The following is a 17,790-nucleotide window of genomic DNA, read 5'->3' as shown; positions in this document are numbered from 1 at the left end:
ATGAGCATTTACATTTTTCCCCTAGTGGAAGAATCCATTTTCTATTTTCTCTTTTATCTCTGTGTAGATTTCTTTCTGTTCATCATTCAGTTGTTCAATTAACTGTTCCATATCAACACACTCTTGTCTTGCTTGTTCCATTGCACTTTCAACTTCATTCATGGCTATGGCAGCTTTGTTTTCAATAATTGGCTGTCCAAGAGTATAATGACTCAGTTGTTCAGAACGTTGGCTGTTTTGTGAACTCTCCTTAGCTATCTTAGCAGCAATTGTTTCTTCCTGTTCAATCTCCTCAATTAACTTTTGCAAATAGTTTGGAAAGACTGAACACTGAATGCTATATTTCACAGCATTGAAAGAATCTTCACAGCAGTCATAGATTCCAAGTAATTCTGATTCAGTACACCAAGACCTGATGAGTCGTCGACGTGCCAAATAGAAAAACTCTCTTCTGTTTGGTGTTTGGCAACTACGTTTTCTGTGGTCAATTATATTTATTTTTGTGTGTCTCATCAAACAACCTTATTCTATGTTTTCTGTTAAATTGCACCTGTAGTGCTGAAATACTTTATAAAGGCACATGTTTTGTAGATGTAGACTCCTTCTCGAATAGTACATGTCAAATATATTTGATTTCACAATGTGTGGGCATTCTGGATCTAACTCTGCTATGTACCAAATTTCCATGAAAGACTTTAACACTCTATTTCACGTGCTTGCTAAGCATAGACTTACCCAAACAATTCCCCTTGACTTTGAGAAAAAACTGGCTAAGCACAACCAAACACAGAACTCATAGGACCCTATCTCTGTATGGAAAAACATTTTCAAGCTGAAGCTGTACAATTTATTGGTTAGAGTTTATTCTGCAAAAAAATCCTCACACATATTCTTCAACTCTGTCTTCTCTGATTTTGTAATATATGAAGTGACGTACAGAGCAACAGCAATGGAGTTGTCTGCAACAAATTGTATATCTATATTAGCATTCCACATTTTGAGAATCACAAGTTTAGAGTCATTAATATTTTGGAGGCCTCTTTTCTTCTCAGGCTGTGTGTGTGTTTTTATTGATTTTTATTGTCAGTGTATATCTGACTGTCCAATATTGGCTCGCATTCTCAAATTGTCATTGGGAAATAGTTACATATAACCCATAAAATGCTATTCCTCACAGAGCCATTCACTTAAAAAACAAAGGTGACAGGCATGCGTGGTAATGGTATGTGTGGTTCGTCTCCTACATCCGATCACAAGATGACTTATCACTTAATTAATTGGTTTCTGAAACCTAGAAATAGAAATGTTACGGATATTTTTCAAATAGCAACTTGGCTAAGGCAATAATGGCCTGCACATCAATTATAGATACGTGGCAGTCACAAATGATGGCAATGGATCTAGTGTGAGACCTTAGTACTGACTAATGTAAATAAATCAGTAATATATTTTCTGTAGAGTTTACTCATACAATGTTATATTGATGAACCCATGGCAGCAGCAAAATATAAATGCAGTTGAAAGGGGCTGGGGGAGGTCTTTGTGAACAGAGCAGAACAGGGCTGCAAGGAACTGGTATTTTCTTTGTCATTAGCAAACAAGACTCTGACTTGCAGTGTTTTCCCGACCCAAATTCCTCTAAGTTCCCCAGGGGAAATCCTGAAGGAAACTGTATGAAGAAATCAAAATGGAAAAGAAGTAAATGTGGCAAGAGCATGGTAGTTCACATTGTGTTTTCAAAGTCCTGAATGTTACTCAAAAACTGCCCAGGGTAAACAAACATTTAAAAAAAATAATGTTATTCGCTTTCGGAGGTTTCTGAGCCTGCAAAAATTCCAGAACTCAAAATTAGAGTGTTAGGACAGACTTATAAAAGCTTTGTATAAGCTTAGCACCACAAAAGTGTTGTAAACCCAATGTCAATTGGTGTGGTTGGATTTTAAAGTAGCACAAAATAGCATTATGCACAAGTTTGCATTAAGGAGGCATAGCATAGATGGCACAGGTGCATGTTCATGCAACCACTCATGGGGTTTAACACAAATTCCCTTCTACAAACATTTATAAGTCATTTGCACAAAAAACTATGCATATGAGGCAGGAATAACAGTGAAGAAGCTTTTAAAATACTCAATATTTTTCCCCCTTTGCATGTCTGCTGCACTGTACAGCACGCATAAAAAATTGAATATGTAGTATAGTCTTGCCTCATCCACTACAAAACCTATTCTTGACAGAACTCACCTTTGCAACTTGCAAAAAAATATATAGAATCATAGATGGGTAATAGTGAATTCTGGGAATGTTTTTCACCAACGAGTTCAGAGTGCCAAGTGTTGAAAGTAAGAATGTCAGTGGGCACGGGTAAGAAAAAACTCTTACAGGGTTTTTTAGTACCAAATTTCAGTTTGGGGAAATTAATGGATTCAGTATTACCCCTAAAAGGCATGTAGTAGTAATTTTAAGAAGCGGAGAAAACCACAAGGAAGAATCAAAGATAGATGGGAACCAAATTTAGGGAGGAGCAGATGAGGTTTGGAAGCCAAGGGCAGGATAAAAGGTGATGGATTTGAAATTGGGCTGGGATAAGAGAAAGGGCAGTAGATGCAGGAGTGAAAATTTGAAACTGTTTCATTTCCTGAACCACTTTGAGGACCTCATTTTGGAATGCCAAGATTTCAGGGGGCATTATTATTATTATTATTATTATTATTATTATTATTATTATTGCAGTTTATAGAGCGCACGGCTACCTCCAATGAAAGTGTCCCGGCGCTAACAGTGGAAACAGCAAATTAGGTCTCACAGACTGGTAGGGAATCTCTAGGGCAGGCCAAAAAGCTAAGTTTTCAGCGCCTTCCTAAAAACGAGTTCAGACTTGGCCTTCCTCGTGTACAGGTATGGAGTTCCATAAAGAGGCAGTCTTCACCGAAAAAGCTTGACCGCCAATCCTGGCCTTTGTGAATTGAGGAATCACAAGCAGTTCCTGTTGATTGGATCTTAGAGCCCTGGTCTGATGGTATTTCTGGAGTCTCAGCTTTAGATATTGTGGACCGGTATCTCCAGATGCTCTATAGGCCAGGGTCAGAACCTTAAAAACCAATGAAGACTACGCAAGTGGGGGAAATGTGATGTCGGAGTGGCACGTTTCTAATGAGCCAGGCTCCCGCATCTGAATGATCTGTAGCTTCCCCCGGTGCAGGGTATTAGCATAGTCAAGCTGAGATGTGACCAATACGTGGACTACAGTTTTCCTACAATCCATTAGGAGGAAATGTAGGAATCTCCGCAAGGCTTTCAGTTTCCAGAAGCACTATGAGGAGACTTGACAAATCTGGGCCCTGCCTGTGAGTTTAGAATCAAACTTGAACTCCAGGTTCCTAGCGGAAGCAACTGGAAGTGGAGGAGGATTTAACTCTGACGGCCAGTGGAGGAGAAGATTTTGTTAAAAAACTGCACCTCCGTTTTATGGGTGTTCACTTTCAAACAACTGTCCATCATCCATGACGATATTAAGAAGACACTGTTTAAAATTGGGGAAAGCTGCCTCAGTGCGTTCCCTAAAGGAGAACACCAGCTGAGTATCGTCAGCGTATGAGACAACTTTCACACCACATTGCTCGATGGATGGATGTCGTTACTATGCATGCTTTTACAACGCATGCCTTTACCACACAACTTTTACAACGCAAGTCGTTACAACGACTTGCCTTGGGGGGGCGCTGGATAGTGAATAGTTTAATTTACTACTCCAACTCCAGTCCCCGTGGATAGTAGGGAAGGTTTTGGATAGTAAATTAAACTATTCCCTATCCTACAGCGCCCCCCAGCGCAAGTCGTTGTAACGACTTGCGTTGTAAAAGTTGCGTGGTAAAGGTAGTGCGTGGTAAAAGTTGCGTTGTAAACGCTGTTTACCTTGCTCGACTAGTGAGGTGACGGGGGTGAGGCAGATATTAAAAAGGATGGGGCTCAAAGCTGAACCCTGGGGGACTCTGCACAGCAGAGGGCTGGAAGAAGAGGCATGGGGATGGAGAGACACTTGCTGAGACTGGCCCGCAAGAAATGAGCGGAACCAGGCGAGGGTAGTTCCCTTCACTCCCAGGAGCTCGAGTCTTTCTAAAAGGATCCGGTGCAATACTGTATCAAAGGCTGTGGCTAAATCCAACAGCACTAGCATTGCACAGCTTCCCTGATCTAAAGTAGCACGTACAGTCTCTGCCACTTCAAGTAGAGATGTCTCGGTGCTGTAGCCTGACCTAAAGCCCAACTGGGAGTCATGCAGATAGTTATTAGACTCCAGGAAATCTGACAGTTGTTTCTGAACTTCTTTCTCAAGAATTTTGGTCAGCACTGGAAGAAGAGAAACTGGCCTAAAATTCTTGAGTTAAGCCGGGTCCGCATCCACTTTCTTGAGGATAGGCCGGACAAAGCCATTTTCTAAATGGTAGGATAGGAGCCTGATCTCAAGGAAGAGTTCCAGATGGAGTTCAATGAAGGATTGAACCAAGGGCCAGGAGCTTGAAAAATCTGGCTGAGCAAGGATCAGCCTGAAGGCCCGATTTCATTTTTTTCAATTCCAACTGGGACGCTTCTGGCCAATAGGACGAAATTCAGACCACATGCAAGAGTGGGAGGGGATGTGTGATGGCATGTCTGGAGACCCTGTCAAGGGAAAAGAGGAGTAAATAGCCTGAATTTGCTCCTGGAAAAGGTGGCTAAATCTTCACAGAGGGTAGCTGAAGGGGCAATAGTACTCTTCAAGGGTAGCGGTTTAATGAAGCCCTGGATATCTTAAAAAATTATTTTGCAGTGTTGTCGGAGGATGCTTGGCAACGTAATCCCCAATGGAATTACGTTTTAGCCCCTGAATTTATTTTAGTGCTGCTCTATATGCGCATTTGGCCTCTGCTTCATAATTTTTCCGCCAAGCACACTCAATTTCTTGCATAAGCTTTTATCCAAACAGAGTTCAGTCATGAACCAGGAGGGTTTATTCCTAGTCAGCTTCACGGTCTTAATAGGGGCATATTTGTCGGGCAGAGGTGACCCAGCAGTTGAAGACAGACGCATCATGGCTTGGTTCAACTGTGAGCCACGGAAGGGTATACTGCAGCTCAGTGCCCATGGACTCAGGTGAAACCTTCCTCCAGTTTCTTCTATCTTCATACACTGGCCTGACCAGATTATTACCGGAGGTCTGGGTCATGTTAAAGGGGATGTGGTAGAGGGTCCTCTACTTTTAATGTTTGGTCATTGGTAAAGATTAGGTCAAGCATGTGGCCAGCCACATGGGTGGGTGACACTACCTTTTGGATTAAGTTTAACCCTATGAGCATTTCAGCCAGTTGGGAGGCAAGGGGGAAATTGTCATTGTCCATATGGACATTAAAGTAACCTAGGTCTGTAAAATTAGCATGCCTCAATGAGAGATCTGCAATAGTGTCAGATAACTCCAGCAGGTGAGCGGCCTGGGAATCTGGGGGTCTTGGGGTCTATAGATCAACAATCCATCAATGGAGGAGACAGAGGAAATTTTAATCCAAAATGACAAAGCCCCGATCAACCCCGTTTTCTCGATTCTCTTATACGTGATCTCCCAATCATCTTCCAAAATCACAGCAAGCCCATCCCCAATCTATTGCCAGTCAGGATAACCGTAGATATCCTGTAGCCCTTTGGGATAGCCAATGATATATCAGGGTTAGTGCTATCTCTTAACCATGTTTCGGTAAGGAACATCAAATGCCAAATATTCGACTCAAGAGTGAGCCAGATGTCATGCGCATGTTTGGGGAGGGATCTACAATTGACTAAACAGGCCCTATAGGTTGACTTAGATGTAGACATGTTTCCTGTAGTGCATGTTATGGGAGACAATACTATGGAGGAGCCATTGTTTCCATCTACTTACATCTGCCCTTTATCCAGCTTAAAGGAGTATGATTTTCAGTGTGGTACCTGACCTAGCCCTTCTAGTCCCAACTCACAAAAAACCAAACATACAGGCTCAGAGCACGTCCGTGGGGAAAAAGCCATTAGCTGCTCTTTAGACCTGACAAAACTGACAGAGAGACTGCAACGGGCAGTATGGCTGGTGCTGGCCGCAATCTAGTCGCAATCTAGTCGCGGATGGTTGCAGGCGGGATTGTCTTTGGCATGCCTTCAGCGCGCCATCTTAACGCGTCCGCTGTGTGGTCTCATCATCTGCCCCTTTTATATCGGGCATGCGCGGTAGTGTCCAAAGGATGGACCGCTAACCTCTGTGCAAAAAACAAGTAAAGTGCCCCCGGAGCTATAACTCAGCTACAAAATGTAATTAGAATAAAAGTGCAGAAAGTCGTTTTAAAAAAAAACAGAAATAGACAATAGCTAGGAAAAAACCAGTAAAAAGTACCTTCCAAGCCTTAACACGGCTCACGATGATCAGATGCGCCTCATGGTGGCATGGTGTAGGAGGAAGGGCTAAATATGCACCGAGGCTCAAATTCAGTGCGTAGGTGGTAAATTGTCAGGTTGACTTGAAACAAAAACATTTTGAATTTGATGTGTGTAAAAAAATCCAATTATCTCTTACAGAGGGGTAGAAAATGAAATATATTCTGTAAAGACAAAAGGTATGCCCTTAGTAAGTAGTGCCATTTCCATTGATAATAGAATGTGACTTGATCAGTTGAAGAAATCCATTATGACATAGTAACAGTGGTTAATAACTTCTGTTACCCATTGTTCTTACGTCCTAATAGAGTGAATTACTGGATTTAGAATCCATGTATTCATGCTAATGGGTCTTTATGAAATCCATACATAACAAAATAAATAGGAACAGTGGGCCAACGTTTTTATTTTGAGCACTTTTGGCATTTTCGAATGCTGAAGATATTGTCTTGCATATGCATATGCAAGAAAGAATCATCTTCTTCCTTTCACCAACTTACACTCCCTTCTTTCCATCTCACTCTAACAATTTATTTTTAATTGCTCCTTTCCTTCTTTATTTACCTGTCTTTCTCCTACTTTTCCTCTCCAATTTTTGCTTCTCCACCTTGCTCTTTTTTGCTTTGGGTAAGTGTTTGATGATAATAAGTCCTTGTTCACAAACAACGAATGTCTGTGCTCCTCTGCCTCCAACCATCAGCACAAATTAAGCATTCTTCTGACATTTGCAATACTATGACTGCATTGTAAGATAAATGTATTCTGTGCACCCCCCATTTGAAATGTGTTATCCAGCGCAACATGCAGACAGTGTAAGGTACCATGCTGTTTCTTCAGACCAATGAGAAAGCCAGCCTTGGCTTGTGCATTTGACACATTTGGCTCTAAATTACAAGGCCGCTGTCTGAGAAATCTCATTTTGGGCCTACACTAATGTGGATAGAAACATGTCAGGCTGAATTGCCCTATCACGGTGTACACATTTGTTCGCTGAGCGATCTGTCTCCCAATAAAAAGCACCAGTCTCAGAAGGCAGCATGTGACATTGCACAGTGACACTGTAACGTATTCTTATTAATCATTGTCACCCAGAAAAAATACCGGTCTGAATACGAATAGTGAGGTATGAGACCTCTCCTCTAGATATCCCCAAAAATGCCAACTCTCTGCCACTAGTAGTGCTCCACCAAAATATTGAAGTTTTTTTCAATTTACAGTTATATCAACTTCACAACATCGGCTATGAACATACTGGCAAGGTAGATAATTGTGAAGTTAAGAATAGTACATCCATCCTTCCATGTATGGTAGTCAATATTCTGGTGTCGGTTTCAGTGCAGGTCAATATTATGGACCACAATATGTTAACATTCAACCTTCTGACATCCTGTTGTGTCGCCTGGGCAAAGAGATTATCTTAATCTATTGCAGCAAACCTCTAGGACAACAAGAATTGATAAAAAATCTATGTGAAATACTAATATGAAAAAAGTATCACTTTAAACTCGATCATACCTGTACATGATTAGTTCGATATTCAGTCCCCAAGAAATAATATGTATATATATATATATATATATATATATACATATATATGTATATATATTTAATGCCATAGTTCCATAACATCTTTTTACCCCTATCCCGCGGATCAAAATGGCAGAGGTGCATTCACAGACGTGTAACACCTGTATTCGTCCAAGCATACTTCCTGAAAACGAGCGCAGGAAACAACACACTCCTTGTATCTGCAGCACCACAAAGTGTTTACGTCTTTTTTTGCTGGGTTATGCAACTGAAAGAAGAATAAAACACTCTGTGGTGCAGCAAAAACAATGTGTTTGTGTTTTTTCCTGCCATCGTTTTCATGAAGTATAATTGGATATTAAAATTGAAGAGTAAGCTCATTTGCCTAATTTTAATGTTTGTATGGTGGACTTTTTTCATCATTCAATGTGTTCTACCAGTGCAACAGAAGTTTCTTCAGCAAAGCTGAGCGTAGTCCTGTACAGCAGCAGCCCATGCAGGTAAGAGCGGTGGGGCGGTGAGTCCGGGTTGGAGGGGATTTCAAACGTGACCACGAGGAAAAAATACCTAAATAATTATTTGTCCCACGTCTGTTAAAATCCACCCCACCCTGCCCCACCACTCTTACCTGCATGGGCCGCTGCTGGTCCTGTGTCTGAAAAACACAACGTAATTTTGTTAGAAATTGGGGTTCTGGTTGCTAGGGTCTGCACCGAAGCCAGGCGGAACCCACCACTCTAGTCAGGGCAAGGGAGTTACACACTGAAGATAACCCCTGCTCACCCCCTTGGTAGCTTGGCAGTGCAGTCAAGCTTATCGCAGAGGCAATGTGTAAAGTGTTTGCGCAACACACTCACACAACAGTGACACACTAGGCACACTATAAATGAAACTCCACACAACGTTATATAAAAATATCCTTAGTATTATTCATAAAAACATATTAGATCACAATCACATACATTACTGTGACTCTAGGCACTTGTCATGAATTAACATTGGGGAGAGGGGTTGGCCTAACGGCTAGGGCGCTCGACCTCGGGCCTGGGAAACTTGGTTCGAGTCTCGGTAACGACGCCAAAAACCCCCTGTGATTCTGGGCAAATCACTTAATCTCCCCGTGCCTAAAAAAATGAAAGTGTGTCCTCATGTAACGTAACTGGTGCTATGTAAAGCGCTCTGATAACTGATTCGGTTTGGTTCAAGTTCGCGCTATATAAAACTCAAAAAAAAAAAAAAAAACATGGATTACACAAATCACTTTGCCAATCGGGCAATCGTCATAACCATCACAGCTAGGATAACCAGTAACTACTGGTAGGATTGCACCTACCATGTAACACTATGCATACACATCAGTAGTGCACTATAGCAAACACTTGTAGAGTGCACAGACTGGAATAAGAACATCACCTCACTGTATAGGTGGTGCCAAACCCTGGCAATGTAACATCACCTGCATATTCACATCAAGGCATAAACAGTAAGAGAGGTCACCTGAATCATCCAGTCAGTAAACGTGTCTCCCCCCCACGTAGACTTCTGGGCTACCTTCCCGCCTACCTCAAGGAATGTGGTACTATTTTACTCGGGCCCTGTCCTGGGCTCACCCAGTAATGCCCCTTCGAGAGTAAGGGCTCAGACCAATGGGGTTGGCCGTGCCAGAAGCAGAAGCAACATTGTTTTCTATACAAAGGAAATCCCCTGTTGGTGGGGAGACCTCACTTTGTCCCCCGCAAAGGTAACTTTAACCATGTACTGAGGGCCAGCTGTTGCAGGAAATAGAGCACTGCCTTGGCCGATGAGGAGACCTCGCTGGATCCCCTCCGCATAGCATCCAGGGGTGAGGAAAAATTAACCCACCCTCCCTTCTCTGCTCTCTGCTGACCTGTTATTCAGCAAGGTGGTCTGCGTCAGCTCGGTATCGAGGCAGCCAGTTGCTCCTTCGGTTCTCCTTTTGTCCTGCTGGGATTCTGCTCACATCCAACGCTCTGTCTGATGCTGGCCGGGGTCAGGAATGGCCACTTTGCATAGCAGTTCCTATTCTGACTGCCTTTCTGGCCTCGGGGGCTTCTGGGCCAGTTGGCAGACAGCATCTGATGCTCCTGCGGCCCTCGCTCAGCTGGCGAGCGGCTGCGTTCAAAACCAGCAAAGCCCTCGGGCTCAAGAACCCACAGCGCTCCACATGCATTTTAAAGTGAAATGCAGGTAAAATTACAGCACTCACACTGTGCCAGTGAACACCAGCAGTGGGGAGATGAAGTGCCCCACACGCACTTATCATGGAGTGGAGCTACTGAAACACTCCTCTCACCTGGTAAAGTAAAAGCGCCCAACACCCGCATTCCTCTGGGAAAGAGAGTGAACGGAACAGCGCTCACCACACTCTATATTTTCCCATCCAGAGGGCAGGCCACAAGGGCACTGGGAAATCACTGGGGCAGAGGACAGGTCACAGGGAGGCCAGCACATAGGGTCCCCTAGGAAGAGTGGCAGTCCCTTCAGCCACCCAGCAGGCAGCAGGTTTGTCCCACAAGCAGGTAGTCCCAGACAGCAGTTCCTCCTGGCACACAGCAGCCCTCTTACAGTCCATGCAGTGTCTTCTCAAAATCATGGAGTCACAGCCCCTGTACTTATAGTCCCAATGTCTTTGTTCTGGGGGCACTTCAAACCCCATTTTGAAGTGCACAACACCCCCATTCATATTTCTAGTCCAGGTCCCAGACACACCACAGGGGGGTGAAGCCAGCATTGTTGAGGGCAGGCACAGTCCTATTCAGGTGCAACTCCTCCCACCACTCCAAATGCAGACCAGGCCTATTCAGGTGCAGGGGAAACTCCTCCTGTTACTCTAAATTCAACCAGGCTCTAATCAGCCTAGCGCTGCGTCACCCAGGAAAGGCAGGACACACCTCAACCCCCCTTGTGACTGGCTGGATTAAATACACATCCCCTGTATGCTGTCAGTCAGAACCTGATGGTCAATACACATCCAGGCAGGGCACAAAGACATATACGCACACATAAATGCCCACTTCTAAAAGTGGCATTTCTAAAATAGTAATAATAAATCTGCTTTCACCAATAAGCAGTATTTATCACTACTATTCCAAACATGGTCGCTCTAGTTCTCTCATATCAGCAATTACCACTGAAGCACATATCAGGGAATCCCCAATACAACCCTATGAAAGGGCAGCCTTACAGCAGTGAGAAACCAAATAGGCTGTTTGTTACTACCAGGATATGCCACACAGTTAAGGCACATGTCCTACCTTTTACCCACACAGCACCCTGCCCATAGGGCTAGCCAGGGTCTACCTTAGGGGTGACTTATATATAGTAAAAGGGGAGTTACAGATGTGGCAACCACTTTGTATGCCACATCACGGTGGCAGTAAACTGCACGAGCAGACCCTGCAGTGGCAGAGGCCTGAAACATGTTTGAAAGGCTACTTAGGTGGGTGACTCAAGCAGCACTGCAAGCCCACCAGTAGCATTTAATTTACAGGCCTTGGGTATATGGGATACGACTGTATAAGGGGCTTACAGGTAAATTAAATCTGCCAACCAGGAGTAGACCAATCTTACCAAGTTCACAAGAGAGAGCACATGCACTTTAGCACTGATCAGCAGAGATACAGTGCCCAGATTCATAAAACCACCAGCAACACTTCAGAAAAAATACAGGAGGAAGGTAAAAAGACCCTGCAAAAAGGGGCAAGTCCAACACACATTTTAATACTGGAACTGCACGCATAACGTGGCCAGTATCTTCTTAACGTGCAGGGGTTGTCTTAACATGTTAACATCACCATATTTAACCATCTCTGAGAGACCACCAACCTTTCATTACTGGGTGTATGCGAAGAGTTAAGTCCACCACACATTGTGGTGGTTTAATTATGATAGTTCGGACACCTCGATTAACTCCAAACGTTGGCAAAGCTGATGCTGGAGCAAGAGGAGTCTACTCTGTGGCATGCACACCATCTGCTGCACACTATATAGGGCAACTGTTTCAGTGCAGGAGCAAGATGAAAATTATTTCTTTTTTTAGGAATTCTCCAATGCTACCATCCGTTAATTAGGCTGTGTGTAATATATTTTAGAGAGATTTATATAGTGTCAATTCTATGATTAGTAGGGCCCCACAGCACTACCGTGGTTCAGATAACCTTATTCCACAATTTCTGGTTGTTTGGTAAACTCTTCAGGAACGTAGGCAGGATGTATGCATGATGTACGCTTTTGATGCAATAGATTGTAGATATAACCCATTTTTACCTTATGTAAATTAGAAAAAAATAATACGAAAAACGTAAGGACCTATTTTAGAAGGTGCAATGTCACTGCCGCAAATACTGCAGCACAAAATAGGTATTTGATGTGAGAAGAAGATAGATACATTAATTCGAATTTGCCTTTCCAAAGGGAAATTACAAAGCGCCATGCCCCACAGAATGGGGTGACTAGTTTCCTAATAAGAAAAGTTACAGCGAGACAAGATTCTTCAAGCGAGGAGGCAGGGGACGGAGGTAAGGATCTCTGCAGTGCAATGAACCAATGGAAAATGCAACAAAACAAAAAAATGAATGCAAGCTCAGGGCTCAGAGAGGTGTTTCAAAATTTTATGAGCACAAAATGCAATATATGCCAAAAATGTTTCTTGGAGCCTCGCCAAGGATTATGGGACATAAGTCTTATTTGAAACATTCACAGTCAGTAGCAAAATTCAAGCGTGACTTGCTTAACAAAACCATGCTAGCAACACCATGCCCGAACCAAGAGGCACTTTTATTACTGTTTTTCTTCGTTTCTGGCTCCTTGTGGCTTTGTACCCTGCCTTATTATAAGTTACATTTTATCAGAAATTTTCTCTGCAATTCACTGAGTTGCTCAGCGGTCAGAAGGCAAAGAAATGGGGTCTGTTTTAATTTGATAGTGATTTGTTCAGTAATTAAGCAGAGAGCAGGGGGTATCATTTCCAGTGCTCCCTTCTTGCACAGTTGTACAATTAGAGAGTAGCAGAGTCCAGAGAATTCAGCTGCCTTCTTCTTCAAAGGCCCCAAACAGAGAAGAACACAGGGGCATATTAGCAAGAACCTCGTTAAAATTATTGCTGTTTTAGCGGCAAGAAACTGCCGCTAAAACGGCGATAATGGGCTTGCTAATATGCATTATAGAATTCCAATAGAAGCCCAGGTTAGATGTCCTGCAACTCTAACCTGGGATTCTATTGGAATTCTATAAAGCTTATTAGCGAGCCCATTTTCGCAGTTTTAGCGGCAGTTTCCTGCTGTTAAAACGGCGATAATTTTAATGAGGTTCTTGCTAATATGCCCCGCAGTTCTTTAGCATCAAAAGAAGGCTAAAAATTGGCCCGGAGTCATGCCAGGGGATGATAAATGAAACACTTAATGCATGGGGTTATTCAGAACTTTAGGAATATTGAGTTTTGATAACACAGTTTCTGTCAGAAAACAGCAAATTGGAGTCTAGGAGACCAAGGTGGAGAATGTCTTAGAGAGTGGTGAGTGGAGTCTGTGAATGGAGACCAGGTCCCACCACAGACATGGACACGACAGTCTGCAGCAAGCACACCTCCTCGAGATACCTGTGCAAAAGCAACATCACGTGATGATAGGCTTGACCCTGTGCATTAGGCTTGAGTCCACAAAAAAAAATCCTTTGCTGTCTCTGCTTGGGATAGAACTGCCACCCCTCACTCATCTGGAGAAACTACACTATCACATTTCAGAACCCGGTAAACTAAGATATGAAAGGTGGTGTCCTTATCAGAAAATGTGTTTATAATTGGCATCTTCATTGTTTTCCTTAAAATATTCTGATTTAACATTTTTTTTTATTTCGCTATTCGCCTGAATGTCATCACATTGTTGATGAAGAGTTTACATTTTCATGCAATAATTATTTTTAAAAAACAGCAGAATTGCATCATAGTCGTGCATATGATGATTATTAAAATTCAATTGAATCAATACATTCAAGAGTTTTAGATGTTCTTACATTTTATTGGACTAACCAAAATTGTCAGAGACTTCTGCGTCACATTAAAAACTTAGGAATCGGGCCATCAGAGTATACATTGCTTGGCTTGCCCAATAAATGGTGTCAAAGCCTGAAATTCTTCACCTATGAAATGAAATCATGCTATGAAAATTGCTGGAACAACAGTGACATAACAGACATACTGTATATTTGAATAGGCAGCCCCTCTTTATTGCTTGTGAGAGAGAGCGAACTGACTTACTCTATATTTGAATTGTCAGGCTCTCTTTATTGCATGCGGGTATTAAGTCCCACGGATCTTTGGTTGGAGATCCCGTCATAATCAGTTTCCAAATGAGTGAATCCCAGACTCTACCGACACGTTGAAACTTCAGAAGTTTGCTGTAATTAAAAAAACATGTATTGTCAAAATGGGCTTGTTGGTATTTTCCTTTACAGCATTCCTATTTTAGAAAACAAATCCACATGACTTCGGCTCTATTACTTTTGAAAACATCACTGAGCCACCTCAACAGGGCTGTCTCTTCCCATATCATCAAATAAAAAAAAGCCTGCCCTATTCTGCTGCTTCAATGCTGATATATAGGTGCTTTATAAACGAGACAATTCAGACTCGTAGTGTTTGAATTATAGATATTGAGTGGAACACAGGAAGGGCTTTTGAATCCTACCACTGCCAGATCCACAGGACAACCTGAGTAGCAGCATTCTAAAAACAATATATTTCAATGTTCCTCCATTCCAACTGGAATTCTGTTTTTTTTACCCTCCCCTCTCTACATTGTGGGTTGTATGCCAGAATGCTATGTGCAAAATATTCTTCTACAAAAACACCATAGCCAGAATATCTACATACCACAAGATTGTGAAAGTGAGTATACAGAGATGAGCATACATTTACTATTGTTAGGGCCATGTTTATCTCGATGGTATAAACTGAAAAATGACTTGTATGTGGATGTAAGAATCGTAAATATGTACTTAACTATAACATTCTTATCATCTCGATTAGTGAAAGATGATTTTATGGTCACAGTATGTTTTGGAAAGAAGATATTTCTCACAAAACATTATAGTTGAACACCACTTGCCTCTCATGCCCCAACAGCATCTCAGCATCCATCTCTTGGGTTTGTGGTTCAGGTTCAAAAGCCATAATAAATAAACAGGTCTCATTGAGCCCTTTGGTATTTTAATAAATGACAGGGATAGATTGGTTGTGCTTTCTGTGAAATAGCGGTGGTATTCCTACAGTGTGCTGGCAGTGACTCCTGCTATCCAACAGAACTGGTAAAAGAGGCCAGTTGGTTGATCATCCGCTGTACAGTTGCAAAACTAAGTTAAAACATATTCTTGGGGTCTGATTCTGTCTTTCATCAGATTGAGGTTAATAAACTGAGATTTAATGTGCTGGATAATAACCTCATCTATTATTAAAAAGCAAAAGAAATCTAAGTTACAAACTGTGGTGGCCTAAAAAAATTTAAACACATCCTTTCACTTCTTGAGAGACAGGGACAATTCTGACCCTAGCCAGTGATTGTTGTGTAAACAGTTGAATAATGAAATGTATGGTCTCAGGACAAATCCTGATTTGTCTGTTTTGGTCGTTTGATACATTAGTTTTCTACCACTCAGAAAGAACCCCCCATCAAGGAGCAAACAGGAGTTAGGAAAATTGTGGGGACGACCTACCACTTCCGATGGATACATGGAAAACAGAAGTTGGCATTGGAGAAATAAATTAGGGGCTGATCCTTGCGATCCAGTGTTCATTTAAAGCACACAAAAGATATTAATAACATGACCTGCACTGCGGTTAATGTAGTATCACTAATCTACTAGGGTGATCCTAAACTAGTTCATTTGACAGGTCTCCTTGTGTTCCTCCGTGTACGCGTGCCGTGCCCCTTAAATAGAAGTATGCAATGGTGTCCATTTCAAGATAATTTAAGAGGAGCGACTTGCACAGTATATGTCTGGAGAAGATGGCACCAGGCCAGTTCCAGCTTAACCTTCAGCCACGGTTAAGGATCATCAATTTAAATACCGGGGTTTATATGTCCCAGACAACTGATAGACATACAACCACTGTGAGGCACCTCTGGGATTTACACCTGACTTTGATGTAATTATTCACACAGAGACTGGATGCTCTGCTCAGGCAGCTTTGTCCTTTCCTGTCAGAGTGCCTGCTAAGGCAGTAATTTCCACCTTTTGCCGGAGTATGTCGATATTAGTCTGTAAATGAAATAACAATTAAAGCAGTACCTGACTCTGTAATGCTGTAAAACATGAGCAGAGAGTTATTTAATATTTATAATGAGCCAGGTGGAACATTTTGAAGAGGTTTCATCGTGCAGTATCTTTCGCATGTGCTAATTCATTGTGATTTTACTATCCACGTGTGTGTCTGTCTGCCCTTCAATCCATCTGTCTGCGAGATGGCCATTTGGTCATTCTGTCTCCCTATCCATCCATCTGTCAATGTATTTGTCCCTTAACTATTGGTCTATCTATCGGCTGAAGCGAAAATACAAAATTTGATTCCATGGAACAGAGGAAACATCATGCTACTGCCCACTTCAAAAGGACAAAGTTGCAAAATGAAAGGTTTGAGCAGATTCATGAAAACAGTCTGAATCCATGTTTCGACAAAGGAAGCTGTGCCTTGGTCTTACATAGTGAGGCCAAAGCCAAAAAGAAACTTGCCCAAATTCTTTGAGGCTGCAACCGTCTTTTGTTCAGAGGACCATACTCTAATGCATATGATATTTTAAAGCCTAGTTTGACTCACTAAATCACAATTGATCTTCTTTAAGTGTCAGGGATAACTGCCTACTGCATTACAGACCCCACTTTGAAAATTGTACAGTGTATGTGCCGGGCAGCCCTGGCAATAATATTTTAGAGATTGGAACATTTCATCCAGTCAAATTGTTGACTGCATTGGGTCTTTCCTGTCAGGTCCACACAAGAATAACCTTCATTCAATGCCCATCACACACAACGTTGACTATAGAGACCCCTTGCTGAAAGACTGGTTGCCTAACCACAGAATGCAATTCAGCCAATACTTCAAGACCCACCAGACCCTTATTAAAAAGTGTACTTCCCAAAACCTCCACATGGAGGCCATCACCTCATCCAAGTCTTGTGAAACAGACTCCTTAAAGAGCTTTGTTAGATACTCAACAAGCAACTCTGCATAAGACAATTCTGGTTCACACCAAACTGAGGTGGCATGGTCCGCAAAATAACAATGGGTTGGAATGCTACAGAGTGATTGCCAGTGGTTAGACACATTGCAAGCATTCCCCTATCACCTTTTGTGTGTTTCATCTGCTGCCCTAAGTGGCAAAGGTATGCCCAAATGTTGGTCCTGTGGTCACTGACACCAAGTTAAATCTGGCTGAAGATGAGTCCTTATCAGAGCAAAATGGGTGCTAGCTTGCTTGTGTTCCGGTAAGTTGAGGACCAAACCTGACAGTTCGGACTGGGCTGTTCCCACGAGGAGCAGGGTCAAGGCTGATATGCATATGACTGGGTCCAAACTGAAGTGGCTTGGTGAGAAAAAGAACAATGGGTTGGAATGCTACCCCGAGCGATTGCCAGTGGTCAGACAAATTGCAAGCATTCCTCCCATCACCTTTTGTGTTTCACCAGTAACCCTCAACAGGTTGTCCAGGAAGTCCAGATTTATCGGTACTGGAAGGTCAGCTGTGCCTATTACACGCCAATGCATGTAGGGCTACAGTGGAAACCAAAATGAGCCCTGGCAAACATGACTCACTC

General features: G+C 42.4%; 1 protein-coding gene across 2 annotated transcripts in view; it reads left to right on the top strand.

Moving 5' to 3' along the window:
- LRRTM4 (leucine rich repeat transmembrane neuronal 4) overlaps positions 1-17,790 on the top strand; it is a 1,979,041-nt gene that overhangs the window by 1,532,090 nt on the left and 429,161 nt on the right. The window lies entirely within an intron of this gene.

Source organism: Lissotriton helveticus, chromosome 11 (genome assembly GCF_964261635.1).
Source record: "Lissotriton helveticus chromosome 11, aLisHel1.1, whole genome shotgun sequence".
Classification (NCBI taxonomy): Eukaryota; Metazoa; Chordata; class Amphibia; order Caudata; family Salamandridae; genus Lissotriton; species Lissotriton helveticus.
The sequence above is the reverse complement of the archived record's forward strand: the minus strand, read 5'-3'. Positions and strand labels throughout refer to the sequence as shown.